We start from the raw sequence: 16,332 nt of genomic DNA on the forward strand, positions 1-16,332 counted from the left end.
AAATAGAAATATATTAAGCTACTTTGGAAAAGTTTGAGTACCAGTAAACATGAGGGTCCTCTTTCACCCATTAGGATTGACAACTCTTCAGGATTGTCCTGGAGGCTCCAGGAAATAAAGATTAATCTTTAATTAAAAACTATGTCATGTGATGAAACCTCCAGGAATATGTAAAACCAAAATTGGTAATCCTATCACCCATAGAATTTAAGAGAGTTGGAGGTATTTAATGTAGATGTTGTGGTTTCTTCTATACTAATAGTAATAATACTTTTCACCTCCATAGTGCCTTTCAGGCAAGGACCTCCTATAGTTAATCATACAGACCTTAGCAGAAGGGCATGCTGCCATCTTTGCTGCTGTTCATTTTAGAATCACTTGAGTTGACTATTTTCAATTAAAAGTACATTTCCTGAAAAACACCAATACTACTGGCTACCAACTGGTTAGAACTACAGCATAAGCAGATTATCATGCCTTCCTATTATTCCTTCTCCACTGACAAACCGTTAAACCACCAAGAGCAGTTGCGGAGATAACTAAAGTAGGGCCGTCAAGCGATTAAAAAAATTAATTGCAATTAATCGGACTGTTAAACAATAGAATACCATTTATTTAAATATTTTTGTATGTTTTCTTCATTTTCAAATATATTGATTTCAATTACAACACAGAATACAAAGTGTACAGTGCTCAATTTATATTATTTCTGAGTACAAATATTTGCACTGTAAAAAACAAAAGAAATACCTGTAGTAGTTTTCAGTTCACCTAATCCAAGTACTGTAGTGCAATCTCTTTATCATGAAAGTTGAACTTACAAATGTAGAATTATATATAAAAAATAACTGTATTCAAAAATAAAACAATGTAAAACTTTAGAGCCTACAAATCCACTCAGTCCTAGTTCTTGTTCAGCCAATCGCTCAGACAAACAAGTTTGTTTACATTTGCAGGAGAGAATGCTGCCCGCTTCTTGTTTACAATATCACTTGAAAGTGAGAACAAGCGTTCACATAGCACTGTTGTAGCAGCATCACAAGATATTTATGTGCCAGATGCACTAAAGATTCATGTGTCCCTTCATGCTTCAACCACAATTCCAGAGGACATGCATCCATGCTGATGACGGGTTCTGCTCAATAATCACCCAAAGCAGAGTGAAGCAAGTTCATTTTCATCATTTGAGTCAGATGCCACCAGCAGACGGTTGATTTTCTTTTTTGGTGGTTCAGGTTCTGTAGTTTCCACATTGGAGTGTTGCTCTTTTAAGACTTCTGAAAGCATGCTCTAGACCTAGTCCCTCTCAGCTTTTGGAAAGCACTTCAGATTCTTAAACCTTGGGTCGAGTGCTGTAGCTATGTTTAGAAATCTCACATTGGTACCTTCTTTGAGTTTTGTCAAATCTGCAGTGAAAGTGTTCTTAAAACGAACAACATATGTTGGGTCATCATCCGAGACTGCTATAACATGAAATATATGGCAGAATGTGGGTAAAACAGAGTAGAAGACATACAATTCTCCCCCAAGGAGTTCAGTCACAAATTTAATTAATGAATTATTCAACAAGCATCATAAGCATGGAAGCATATCCTCTGGAATGGTGGCCAAAGCATGAAGGGGCATACAAATGTTTAGCATAACTGGCACATAAATACCTTGCAATGCCAGCTACAAAAGTGCCATGCAAACGCCTCTTCTCACTTTCAGGTGATATTATAAATAAGAAGCAGGCAGCATTATTTCCAGTAAATGTGAACAAATTTGTTTGCCTGAGCAATTGGCTGAAAAGAAGTAGGACTGAGTGGACTTGTAGAGATTGCATTATAGTATTTGTATGAGGTGAATTGAAAAATACTATTTCTTTTGTTTATCATTTTTACAGTGCAAATCTTTGTAATCAAAAATAATAATATAAAGTGAGCACTGTCAACTTTGTATACTGTGTTGTAATTGAAATCAATATATTTTAAAATGTAGAAAAACATCCAAAAATATTTAATAAATTTCAATTGGTATTCTACTGTTTAACAGTGCGATTAAAACTGTAATTAATCGTGATTAATTTTTTAAATTACAATTAATTTTTTTGAGTTAATCGCGTGAGTTCACTGAGATTAATCTACAGCCCTAAACGAAAGGTAAACAAGTTGTTTAATGTGTTTTATAAAATATTAACAATCCAAATGACGGTCAAGTGCTACCCTTTAGATCGTAGAAATAGATCTCAAACCACAAATCTGAGGATGCAAAAATCTTCAGGAACATGTTTCTCAGTCTCCCCAAATGGGCCATTAACAAGATACAGAGGCAACAAGTTGTTTTTCTATCTATGGTACCTATATGGACCTCATTACAATAGTATGTATTTTATCCATTGTACTTCTCATGTATGCATTTTTCCTTCATGACATGGCAGTGATACTGAAAATAATAATGTGATACTTGCTCTAACCATAAGCAATTATTCTGTAGTAGATTTTTGTATTATCAAACAGCTGACATTTTCTGAATACCAAGAAATATGGGGTAAATGTAATTTTAATTCCTTTTTTTTAGTACATTGATAAAAGGCACTGGACTGATAACAATCGAACCCAGGAGTCCCTATTTACTCATGGGACATCTACAGCAACAGCACAAGCAGAATTAGTTAAATAATCTGTAACAAATAATTTTATTTGAGGAATTTTGTTTCTTTTTATGTTCTTTAATTGTCTATGAATAGATTGCATTGATTCCTATGGGCCTGATCCTGCCATCCATATTCAGATTGAGTAGCGCCTTCCTCCACAGGCAGTCCTATTGAAATCAATAGGACTGTATATGGAGTAGCATACTACTCAGTGTGAGTAAAGGTTGTAGTACCTGCACACTAAAATTAGAAAATTACTTCAGGAGTAAAATATTCATAAGCATGAATAAGAGTATCAGAATGTAGCCCTTATCCATTTTTCAAAATTATTTGCTAAATACTTTCTGTGAACCAAATAATATAGGTAGTTTGCCAGCAGTTTATTGTATCTGATATGTGAAATTCAAGCTGATTTGATTGTCCAAATACTGTAGATCACATGTTATTTTTCCCTGATGGGATAAGCATACCTCTTATAATTAGGTCTGTGATACAGATATTTGTGATTATGAATTCAAGATTCACTTTTCATGAACAATCTATGATAATTGTTTGAAATTCACTATTCTGGCAAATATTCCTTCCATAAACTTAGGCTGGGATTTTCAAAGCAGCCTAAAGGAGTTAGACACTTAACCATCCCATAGAAATTCAGTGTGATTTTGCTGCCTAATTCCATTAGTCTCCTTTGGAAACCTTACCTTTATTTGGTAGAATATTAATATGAAATATATAAAATATAAAACAAACGCACAAGAGATGCATTCATATTCTAAGCAAATTCATTTAAGAATGTGAGCAAATACTCATAAGAACATAAGAGTCAGACCAATGGTCCATCTAGCCCAATATCCTGTCTTCCAACGTGGCCTGTTCCAGATACTTCAGAGCGAGTGAAAAGAACAAGGCAATCCACACCCAGCTTCTAGCAGTCAAAGGTTTAGGGCCAACCAGAGCGTGGGGTTGTGTCCCTGACAATCTTGGATAATAGCCTTTTAAGGACCTGTCCTCCATGAATTCATGTAACTCTTTTTTTAACCCAATTATACTTTTGGCCTTCGCAACGTCCTCTGGCAATGAGTTCCACAGGTGGACTGTGTGTTGTCTGAAGAACTACTTCCTTATGATTGTTTTAAACCTGCTGCCTGGTGACTCCTGGTTTGTGTGTTATGTGAAGGGGTAAATAACACTTCCTTATTCACTTTCTCCACACCATTAATGAATTTATAGACTTCTATCATATTCCCCCTCAGTCATCTCTTTTCAAAGCTGAACAGTCCCAGTCTTTTAATCTCTTCTTGTATGGAAGCTGTTCCATACCCCTAATCATTTTTGTTGCTCTTCTCTGCATCTTTTCCAATTCTAATATATCTTTTTAGAGATGGGGTGACCAGAACTACACAAAGTATTCAAGGTGTGGGCGTACCATGGATTTATATTGTGGCATTATGATATTCTCTGTTTTATTAGCTATCCTTTTCTAATAGTTCCGAACATTCTGATGGGTGTTTTTTTTTAACTGCTGCTGCACATTGAGTGGATGTTTTCAGAGAACTATCCACGGTGACTCAAAGAAATTGTTTGGCATTAGTTAGCTCTAAGCAAAGCTTTCCACACCCCGCTCCTTCAATGTGCCTCAATTCTGATCTCCAAATTCTATCCCACTTGTGAGAGAAGGTAGTTCACGCTCCATGACCATTCATTCCTTGTTCTCTGCAGAGCCTGCCAATAAGTGTGCAAACCCTAGGGGTGTTTTTTGTGGAAAATGGACTGCGAGAAACCACCTACTCATTTTACACAGGCTACCTAACATCTGTCAGGTGGTAATGACTTCTGGTTAATATAACTGGTCTGGACAAGATATGCACCAGTAACCTAGAGGTGAGCATCTTCATAGCTTAATTATTTCCCAGACCACACAGTGTCTGAATTTGGTGTTCCAGTTCCCAGACTCCCTCTGCCTATAAATAGATCTCTGTTTTTAAAATTTTGCTTGTGTATCGCATCTTGTCTGGAATACAGTTTATACTTTATCACAAGGAACAACTGTCCTATTAAACTATCATGTATTTTTCCTTTAGATAATTAATGTACAAGTCAGTTTTGACAAAAGAGATTCTGTTGCTATTACAGTGCATCTCCTAATGTAATTAACTGTATTGGATTCCAGAAATCATAAATATAGGATTTCAGTATTTATTCCATCTGCAAACTTCATACTTATCTAAAATGACATTATTTATTTTCATTTGTCTATTAAGTAAAAATGGATGACTGAAATCTAAAATCATAATTATATTCAAGTTAGTATTGAGATCCCATGATCAAATTTACCCATTAACAAATATTAATTGATTAGTAAAGTCAGAAGTTGCTTATAATTATACAAAAAATCCTGCAACTATTTAAGAAAAGCTGACACTAATTACTGCTACAAAAAAAAAAGGAAGAAAAAATAATCTCTCAGATTAAGAAAAAAGTTTCCATTGTTTTATTTAGCATCTTTATTTCATGGCTAAAATTGGCACAAAAATCAGGCAGCTCAAGTGAGCTAGGAAAGTGTGTCACAAGAGAATTTTAATTTATTGATGGCTCTTGCCCTACTGTACATTCACTGCTGCTATTTGAGTGTAATGGATGAAGCAGATGTTTGACACTGCAGCACCTCTTCATAACTTCACTCTTCAAAAACAGTTTTACAAGTACTTACTCGTATTGGTTCCCATTCAGCACAGGAAACTGAGGTCATTCTGAAACATGAGGCCTGGGCAGGAGCCTGAACTCATGTGCACTGCAGCTGGGCCTACATCTTCTAAGCACGTTAGCAATTTATGAAACAGTCATAATTTTCAACTTATGGACAAAGAAATAAAAGTGTTGACACCATTATTGTAACATCTGTGAAGAAAAATATACGTACCTCTTGCTAAGTGTACAATTGGTGCTAGGGTTATAAAGATTCTTTTATGCTTAATTGTATTCATTATCAGCAGTAATTATTTCTAACATGAGCAATTTCTTCAACTTTAGTGTCAACCCTGAAAGATTAGGACCTAATAATAGAGAGTTTTCTGGATCATAATTTGTTAGCACTACACAGTAATATAATTGGTAAGCTGAGTTACTCTTTTGATGGCTTGCTTTATTTTGGTTCTTTATTATTATCTTAACATATGCTCCTCTCTGAATGCTTCACAAATTCTTATCAGACTCCTAATGTAAGTAATTTTGTTGCTTGTTTAAACAAAGCTAATGGCTTGCTTTTTCATTAAATATATTTGCACCCTTTTGCTACCTTACTCTGTGAAATCAATAAATGCACTAACCCATTGATGGTTGGTAGCTGATTTTGAAAGATACATTAATGGATTAGTTCAGTTAAAGTTATCTTGAAATATCATGTAAATACTTTCTCTTACTGTACCTCTAGTTATCACTACAGTAGCATGCCAACTTCAATGATTTCCCCATCACTTTTAAAAGCAAATATCTACACATAACCAGTAACCTGTTAACCAACTCCCCAAATCAACACATGCTATTATGAACTTTCCATATCTTTTCTCTACTACTGTCTCCCACCTACCTTCATAGCTAATTGTATTGCTGTCTCTGAGGTAACTGATGTCAATTGTTGGATGGGTTTTTGAAAGGCATATTATGTGGTTTATGGTAATACTAAGATTACAGTACAATATTATTTACAAATTAGGGTGATAAAATACTGTTGTTTTATTAGAAATAAAAAATAAGGGTTTTCATGTTTGCTATATTCTGCCTTACTGCAACTCTTTTGATCAGAGTCAGTGCTGTGATGCAGGAGATTTGGACTGAGGAACAATGAGACACTCACTTCTGAAGTCATGGTGGAATAAACAATTTGCCAAGGTGTCTTTGTGAAGGCTAATGCTGGTTACACTGTTCTTTAAAATAATTTTGAGGCTGATTCACAGAGCATCATTAAGTGTCCTCAGAGTATGTTTCATTTTCCAACCTCTTGACCAGGTACATACTGTACCAAAAAGGTACTTACTGTACCAAAACTCCTTCAGAGGACTAAAAAAAGAGTATATCAAAGTAAATAGAAAGCGACCTATAGTATGAAGCTTATGATTTTTTGCTCTTAACCACCTAATATAAAAATTTATTTTTTACCTATCCATTTATATACACACAAAGTAATAATACTTGCATGATTCACTTTTAGTAAAGTAATTTGAGTATTTGCTGAATGATGCCTGCCATTTTATAGCAATTGTCTTTGTTCTGCCCACCACAGCAAATTTGGGTCAGGTAATTAGCACTCATTTTTATTCCTTATGCTTTCAGAATTTCTACCGTACTCTATGAGTAGGAGGTAGAACTTTTGAAACCTTCTATGAGGTTATTGTTGCTATGGAAACCACTCCCTTAGAATTCTCACATTTACACCCAGTCAGTAACAGCAAATATGTTCCAAACCAAATATGTGAAAGAAGTACAAATACTAAATCAGAAGATGAGACTGAGGGCAGGAGCTTGAGCCATAAACAATGTGGATAGTACTTACTATAATGTGGATGTAATAATATGAGAAGTTAGAGCAGGAAACAGTGTGGAAGATCAAGCTTAGGGCTATCGACATTAGCCTTCACAAGAATTTGGAAAAATTCAACCAAAGGCAACCTCTATCAGTTTAACGTGATTTATAGGCTGGCACATCATCTGCCTTACAGTAGCTCTCTTTCAATACACATCCCACATAACGATACAAATCATTCTAGTTTTCCAGGAAGCTATGAAATGCATACCAGTACTTCCTGTATTTTTCAGTACTGGTGTAAACTCTGTTTCAACTAAAATTTGTTGTTACATTAGCTCTAGGAATAAAGCTTATTTTACTACAAAACTAAAGAATGTGGCAGCAATATTTCTTGCACTGATTCTGCATATGCAAGAAAAATATCAAACTAGTGTGCTTTATAATATTGCGTTTGCACCATTAGAGAACCTTTTGTTATTCTATATCTAATTACCTTCCAATATCTCTCTCTCTTTTTCTTACTTTTTGCATTTTGTATGTTAATTCTATGTCTCCTCTGTATATGGTGCAGATCCAAAACCAAGTAAAGTCAATGGAAAGACTCTCATTCACTTCAATGGGTTTTGGATTAGGCCTATGATGAATTACAGCGATGGTGGCTATTAGATGCCTTCCTCTCATGCCAGGTTAAAACGTCTATTCAGATCTTCTCTTAAACTATTCAAAAGGACAAAGCTTTCAAATGCTAATTTGTCATCGAGTAGCTAAACTGCCTTCAGGTTGCAAAAACACTGGTAGGAAAACTTTCGCAATTAAAGTCAAACTTGCACATTTTGGTTTGTTGATAAAATTGTAAAAGCAAACAAAATAATTCCTCACCAAACTTTGCTGGAAGTACAAAACATTTTCCTATGGGAAAATGAAACTGTTCCATGACATTGTGGGGAGCTGAACTCCTAGCCAAAGAGTATATTCAATGTTCTGATTCTGAGGTTCCAGCAAGTTTAAATGTTTTGGTTTGGCTCAGATGTAGCGGTTTGTGGGCTGAGTTTACCCTCTGAAGAAATTAGTTTGACTGATTTGTTTGCACAGGACTGAGTCTCAACATTGACCTCTGGATTCCTCATTCCCAGACTTAGGCAGAGCGAATGTGAAATGGAAGTGGTCAACTTGGTCTTCTTAAAATACTGTGTCACACATAGTTTTGTTCAATCAGCACCTGTCACCAAGTAAATATTTTACCATTTATTGGCAGAACTGGAAAGGGGGTGACCTTATTTAAAATTATGACAACATAAATCTTGTTCCAAGTAAATAATCATCAGCTTTTTGGGGAAGGAAATATTCTTTCCCCTACTTACTTAAGAAACAATCTGCAATATATACCCATTAACAAAAAAAATTAAGGGGAAAAAACACATTTTATATGCTGACTTGCCTGCTTTACAATATTTTTTCCATTATAGGATGATAATTGTAGGGGGGAGGAAATGCAATCAGAATACTTCAATTACAAAGCTATCATCAAGAATAATGTAAATATTGGGACTAAATCCTGAAGGACTTATTCAGTGCTTTCCAAGTCAAAACTTCCATAGGCTACAATGGCAGAGTGAATGAGTGACTTTCCCATTTTCACTCTCAAAACCAGTATTAGACGTTGGGAGTTCCTGGCTTCCAGCCATACTGTCACACCACACATCAGTCTCTGCTTTTACTAAAATGAGACCTCAACACAAGATTTTAGTTTAAATATTTGTTCGGGCACAGAGTAAGGCTGCCATGTTCTTTGGGAGAATTATTAGGTTTGCAATTAGAGATGTAAAAGATAGCAAGGCTCTGATGCAATTTGGGTAAATGATGTAAGCGTGAAATCTAGTTCTGTGAGTAAATTGCTACCTTTACTTTAACATTGCAAACTATACTCCCAATTTTCTTTGATCATATAAAATATGCTAAATGTTTAGCAGTACTACCGTGTAAAGAAGTGTTGGATGAAGTGTATATTTTTAAATACCGCAAGTAATAAAAAGCTGAGTAAATTCCCAGGAATATCATTTTTAGGCAAGTACAATAGAATGCTTAATGGAATATATTCCCAGGTCTGCTATTTTTATTCTCCTTTTTCTGCTTTAATCTCCTTGCCCAGTCAGTGGTTGATGTTATGGCAGCTGCAAGGGAGTAGTTCTATCCATAGACAATTTCAATATTTGTTCTGTTTATCAACTAAAAAGGGATGCTGTATATTTGCAGATCAGCAGCACAGATTCCATCACAACCAGAGGCAATCCTTTGTCTGTTGGAGAGTGCACTAAACTGTCCAGAGCCTGTCTATAAGAGACAACTTATAATTTCTTGGCATATTGTTAATAAACATTCACAGTAGGACAGTAGAAGACCAAAGGAAATATGAAGGGTGTTTGGAAAAACTCCCTTTATCATGAAGTCATTTACATCCCAGTTTACTTTCTTGTTAAACTTTGCTAAGAAATGTCCATGTGGACTTTGGCAAAAAGTCAGACTTCTCTTTTAAGAGAGTTTTTAAAAGGTAACCCTTTTTAACAAACCATATAAGAAAGCCACAGTAACAATTCTGATCAGAATATATCAAATGTCATTCTGAATCAGTGTTGTAAATTAAGGAAAATGAGATGTAATTCAATATTGCCTCTTCCTGGCCTATTATCATTCATTTAAGGACTCATTAGGTGACATGGCCCAGTCCTGCAGCCCTTCCTCCTAAACATCCTCTCACTACAATGGCAACTTTGTCTTAACAAATATGCAGATTCAGCTCCATAACCTTCAATAGGCAGCTTCATATGTCAAGTCAATTCTTTTGTCATAGACGTACTGCACTTGGCATTTTTGGAAGACTCAGTGGGTGCTCCATTTTATTGGATTAAGCCTCAATTAGACTGGAAAGCAGTGGGCAGTAGAGTAAATATTGCCATAGTTTTGTGGGTTTTGTAGTTTCTCTCTATCCATAAATATTTCTGGTTTGTCTTTTTGATAAGAATTCTGCTAGAAGCTAACACATAACTCATTGACCATCCTACAAATACTGGGCACAGTCCTCCCATTGGTGCTGTTTTATTCTCAAATTTCTAAATGCTTGTTGATGCCCTGCTCTATTTATTATTTTTGTAGAATTTTTCAGTCAATAATATTCAAATACCATGTCTAAGATACTGTATTACTGAGCGTAATCACACTGTGGTATGATATGATTAAAATATAACATAAAGGTCCAGTTTAACACTGAGCATGAAAATATTCTGGGTAAGTAAGCACTGTACTCAATAGTAATGGGGGTTTGCAGGATTGGACCATATAATATCATATTTCGGGACAAATTTTGCTCTCATATACAGGTGTGCACTTTCCAATGACTTCACTGGGCAGTGTGCACATGTACCTGAGAACAGGATCTGGACTTTATAAAGAAAAAGTACCATCTCAAATTAAAATCCAAATCCCAAATCCTATGGAAAGCCCAAATAAACAGGTTTTGCACAGATTCTTAGAGAAACGATCATGCAGGTGAACTTCTGTCTCCAGGCAGCGGAGCACCAGCAAAGCCTAACGTCTGTATTAAAATCCATAGACCTGCACTTTCCCTTTATAGGTGAAAGGAACTTTGGTCCATGTTCCACTGGCCACACCCTATCCTTTCATTGGTTTACCCACACCCTGATCCAGACCTCCCTCTCCATAGTGGTGCATACGCCAGAACAGGGGTAGTCCATTATTTTTTGTCAAGGTCCCAATTTCTTCATCAAGGTATAGTCAAGGTACATACTCCAGAGAAAATAACTAAAAAACAACAATAATCATAAGTAAACAAAAAGATTTCAGGATCTGTTCAAAAGCATTGAGCGGTCTGGATTTGGCCCGTGGTCCACCTATTGACTACCCCTGCCCCAGAGAATCAATAGCTCACTGCTTTACAGTGTGTAGAGAGAGTGAAGTCCCCCATGCAGCCTCTCCATGGCAAGATACCCCTACACCAGTTCGGCTACCTTTCAGTCATTCCTTAGCACTTCCCTTTAATAGGGAAAAGGCAGGAAGTGAATTGGGGTTTCAAGAATGAAAACAGAAAGGGAGAAAACTTTGACTGATAGACCAAATATGCAGGTAATTTGGTAATAAGAATATATCATTTCAAAATTATAATTGCCACATCTGATCTGTTTAATACTTGAGAAGAGAATTTCCCAGAGCACCATGATGTGTTCTACAAGAGTTACAGTGTTGATCATTTTAAGAGTGATCCCTAGACTTGGAGTTGGATTCTTTTAAATTGATTAAGTCCCTCTAATGATGACTTTAATAATAATAATGATTGCTGCCGCTTAAAATTAAAAAGGTCGTAAAGCAGTTTTTAAACTAAGGGCTGGAGGAAAGCTGAAAGAGAAGCATGTGGTTCCGACATCCCTTTAGGGAGGATCTATAAATGGAGATTCCCTATGTCCTAATAAGGAGGAGAGGATGGAAGATAAAATACAGGTAGGATCTGATGAGAAACAGTCAAATGAAAAAAAGTCCCATTCCATTAATCATGTAATGGAGGCAGATAAAAAGTGACAAGTTTTTAAAGTGCTTATATACCAATGCTAGAAGTCTAAATAATAAGATGGGTGAACTAGAGGGCCTCGAATTAAATGAGGATATTGATATAAATAGGCATCACAGAAAGTTGGTGGAATAAGGATCAATGGGACATAGTAATACCAGGGTACAAAATATATCAGAAGGACAGAACAGGTTGTGCTGGTGAGGTAGTGTCACTATATGTGAAAGAAAGCGTAGAGTCAAATGAAGTAAAATTTTTAAATGAACCAGACTGTACCATAGAATCCCTATGGATAGTAATTCCATGCTTGAATAATAAGAATATAGCAATAGGGATATATTACAGACCACCTGACTAGAATGGTGATAGTGACTGTGAAATGCTCAGGTAGATTAGAGAGGCTATTAAAATAAAAAACTCAGTAATAATGGGGGATTTCAACTAACCCCATATTGACTGGGCACATATCACCTCATGAAGGGATGCAGAGATAAAGTTTATTGACACCTTAAATGGTTAAAAAGTGGTTAAAAGATAGGAAACAAAGGGTAGGAATAAATGTTCAGTTTTCAGAATAGAGAGAGGTAAATAGTGGTGTCTTCCAGGGGTCTATACTTGGCCCAGTCCTATTTAACATATTCATAAATAATCTGGGAAAAGGGGTAAACAGTGAGGTGGCAAAATTTGCAGATGATACAAAACTACTCAAGATAGTTAGGTCCCAGGCAGACTGGGAAGAGCTACAAAAGGATCTCTCAAAACTGGATGACTGGGCAACAAAATGGCAGATGAAATTCAATGTTGATAATTGCAAAGTAATGCACATTGGAAAATATAATCCCAACTATACATATAAAATGATGGGGTCTAAATTAGCTGTTAACACTCAAGAAAGAGATCTTGGAGTCATTGTGGATAATTCTCTGAAAACATCCACTCAATGTGCAGCGGCAGTCAAAAAAGCAAACGGAATGTTGGGAACCATTAAGAAAGGGATAGATAATAAGACAAAAAATATCATATTGCCTCCATATAAATCCATGGTATGCCCACATCTTTAATACTGTGTGCAGATGTGGTCGCCCCATCTCAAAAAAGATATATTGGACTTGGAAAAGGTTCCAAAAAGGGCAACAAAAATTATTAGGGGTATGGAACGGCTGCCGTATGAGGAGAGATTATTAAGGCTGGGACTTTTCAGCTTGGAAAAGAGACGACTAAGGGGGGATATGATAAAGGTCTATACAATCATGACTGGTGTGGAGAAAGTAAATAAGGAAGTGTTATTTACTCCTTCTTATAACACAAAAACTAGGGGCTACCAAATGAAATTAATAGGCAGCAGATTTAAAACAAACAAAAGGAAGTATTTTTTCACACAGTCACACAGTCAACCTGTGGAATTCCTTGCCAGAGGATGTTATTAAGGTCAAGACTATAACAGGGTTCAAAAACGAACTAGATAAATTCATGGAGGATAGGTCCATCAATGGCTATTAGCCAGTATGGGCAGGGATGGTGTCCCTAGCCTCAGTTTGCCAGAAGCTAGGAATGGGAGACAGGGGATGGATCACTTGATGTTTACCTGTTCTGTTCATTCCCTCTGGGGCACCTGGCATTGGCCTTTGGTCTGACCCAGTATTGCCATTCTTATGTTCTTCTGACCTGTGTGTCACAGGATAATATCAAGTGAACATTTAGGATGATAGGAATGTGCTTTTGACATCCTCATCGCACAGTGAGAGCTTTTAAATAGGCCCAAGAAAAATATACTGGATGAAATTCTTTGCTAGCATCATTCCAGGAAAGTCAATGGAGATATGCCAGCAGAAAATCTGTATTCTCCACAATATGGTAATACAAAGGCTTCCAAAGAAAAAGTCAGCGAAAACTTAACTTGAAGTAAATGGCCGAATTATACAACATAAAAACTGCATATACAGTTCTAATAATGATACAGTTGTTGTTAAATAGAAATAAATAAATTAATAATAATAATTAATAATTAACGTTGATGAGACTCTATATAGACACAGTGGTCCACCCACATGTAGCCAATTACAGGATTAGGACCTTAGATTGCAATAGCCTGAGCCTGCATTGAAATCAGTGGACTTTCTCAAGTGGGCACTGAATCAAGCTCCAAATTCCTCAGGCAAAGACCTGTCTTGTTCTGTGAAGTGCTTCATGCACTGGGACACTTGCTAAACAATAATAATAATTTACAGTATAAAGGTAGTGATAAAGTATAAGAGAAACATACCCTCAGAAATTATGATGATTTGCACAGATCTGGAGGAAATTTCCATCAGATTTATTTTAATTTATAAGCAAACGTGTACCAGAAATATTTTTTTTTTAAAGAACCCTCTCAAATTCAAGTGTCCAACTTTAACTTAATTCTAGACAATTAGTGACTTTGATGAGTCACAGAACTCCTGGCCAAAAAACAAAAAAACAAAAAGAAACAAAAATAAAAACTCTCAGAGAATCAACCACATTTACTAGATACAAATGAAACAATGTAAGGGAAAAAAGGACACAAGAAAGAAAAATTGTATAAATAAATATAAAACAGCAACTAGGAAAGTATAATGCACTTGTTATAGGCTGCAAGGTTCACACTTGAGTTTACATAGAGAAAACTGGCTAACAGAACAGCAGGTAATCATCCACTGAACTTAATATTGGAGTTGTTCACTACCTAGAGATCAATGTCAATGTTCTTCTTTGAGGATATGCTTTATAGCCAGCTCTAAATTCCCAATAGGTTTTGCCTCTAAAAAAATCAGGACAGATTCCCAGCTGGTATAGGTCGACACAGCTCCATTAACTTTAATGCAACTACGTTGATTTACACCAACTGAGAATTTGGCTCAGTGCTTTCTAATTTTTTATTCAGCAGAACATATCTAAGCAAACAATGTAGGGAAAATGAATAAAATATCCATGTATTCAGCTAAAATAAATTTAAAAAATAGAAATTTGGTCTTTTAGCATAGCAAAGCCACTTCAGCTCTGCTATCTATCTGTCCATCTATCTAAGGGATTTATACCGCCAGCCAAGGGCCTTCCATGTAAAATCAATAGTATCTACTGGACTTCACAGCATCTCTGGCACTTCTCCCTTTTTGGAGTACAATATCAACTTGGAGTAGGGTTTTTTGATTTTTTAGATTTTATTAATATCTTTTTATAGGTTTCTCAAATTTCTATTCAATCTTTTTTGTTTTATTCCTATTACATTCTCTATATGGAACAGAGAGAATGAAAATGAAACATGCTTAACTTTTATAAAGGAAGTTAAAACTCCTGTTATTTTCAATAAGATAATTTTTCCTTGCACCTTAGTTTTGTATTTTAAGGAGAAATCATACACAGAATTTTATTTTACTTTGAGCCTATTCCTGTTAAATTGAAACAAAAAAAATTAGCATTCATCCACCTTAGCCAAAGGGCTGGCAGGTCAGATGCAATCCTTCATAGCAAATTCAGATAGAAAACAATAAAATGGACTGTCCAACTCAAGAAAAAAAATAGAACTCATATGCTCATCATTCATGTAAAGAGCCAGAAGGTTCTTCTTTCCCTTTTGGCTTTTTTAGGCTACCAGCATTTATCAGCAGTACATATTGCCAAGACAAATGCCCTTAGCATAGCACAGGAAGGAGAAGAAGCTTGGATCCTCCTTTTCCTGGTAGTTCCATACTCAGGGTCTCTAAGACAAGTGATGAGCAATTGTTCCCAATAAGCAATTAAACTTGACAATACTCTGGGCCAGACCCTCAGCTAATGTAAACTTAGTTCCATTGATTTCAGTGGAGTTATGTTGATTTTAACCATCTGAAAATCTGGCCCACTTTATGCACTCACAAACACATATTCTCTCCTGCTCTCTCTCTCACACACAAGCACACACACAAAATGTATCTGGGGTTTCCCAAGTGCATGATTTTCCCTCTTGTTGGAATGTGGAGTTTAATTCCTAGTAGATTATAAAAGAATTTAAATAGACATAATAAAATTAAAGCATGAAATTAAAGGCCTCATAGCTACCTGGGAAAAAATGGATTTTATCTCCAAAAAGAAAAGCTAAAAATGTATCTAGATCAATTCGCCAGTAATAGGTCACATTCATATGTTTATGAAAATAATATTTTTCATATACATGCACCTACAGATGATAAATGTTAGCTGTTAAAAATCACTTAATACAAGTCATCTATGTCACAAGAATCTCACCTGGGGTTCATATATGGTCCTACAACATGGAATAATGCTGATGCATGATGGCAAAAACTGTACAACTTCAAGACCATGGGTAAAGTAGGCAGGCAAGGTAAAAGTTGGATATCAAACTATAATCAGCATTTTGCAGTCCTTGATACTTTCAGAACAGTGACTAATAAAAAAAGTTGCTACTATTTATGTTTGCCCTGTCAGTAACACTATAAAACTGCCTGACTAGACAGCAGAAAACTGGACTGAAATCCAGTGTAAATTTGAACTAAGTCTCACACTGAGTTTTATTTTAATAATTTAGCTTAAATTTGGATTGCAAATTTTCAGATTTTACTTTTACCGATGTTGTTCAGCAGT

Source organism: Emys orbicularis, chromosome 7, assembly GCF_028017835.1.
Source record: "Emys orbicularis isolate rEmyOrb1 chromosome 7, rEmyOrb1.hap1, whole genome shotgun sequence".
Taxonomy (NCBI): domain Eukaryota; kingdom Metazoa; phylum Chordata; order Testudines; family Emydidae; genus Emys; species Emys orbicularis.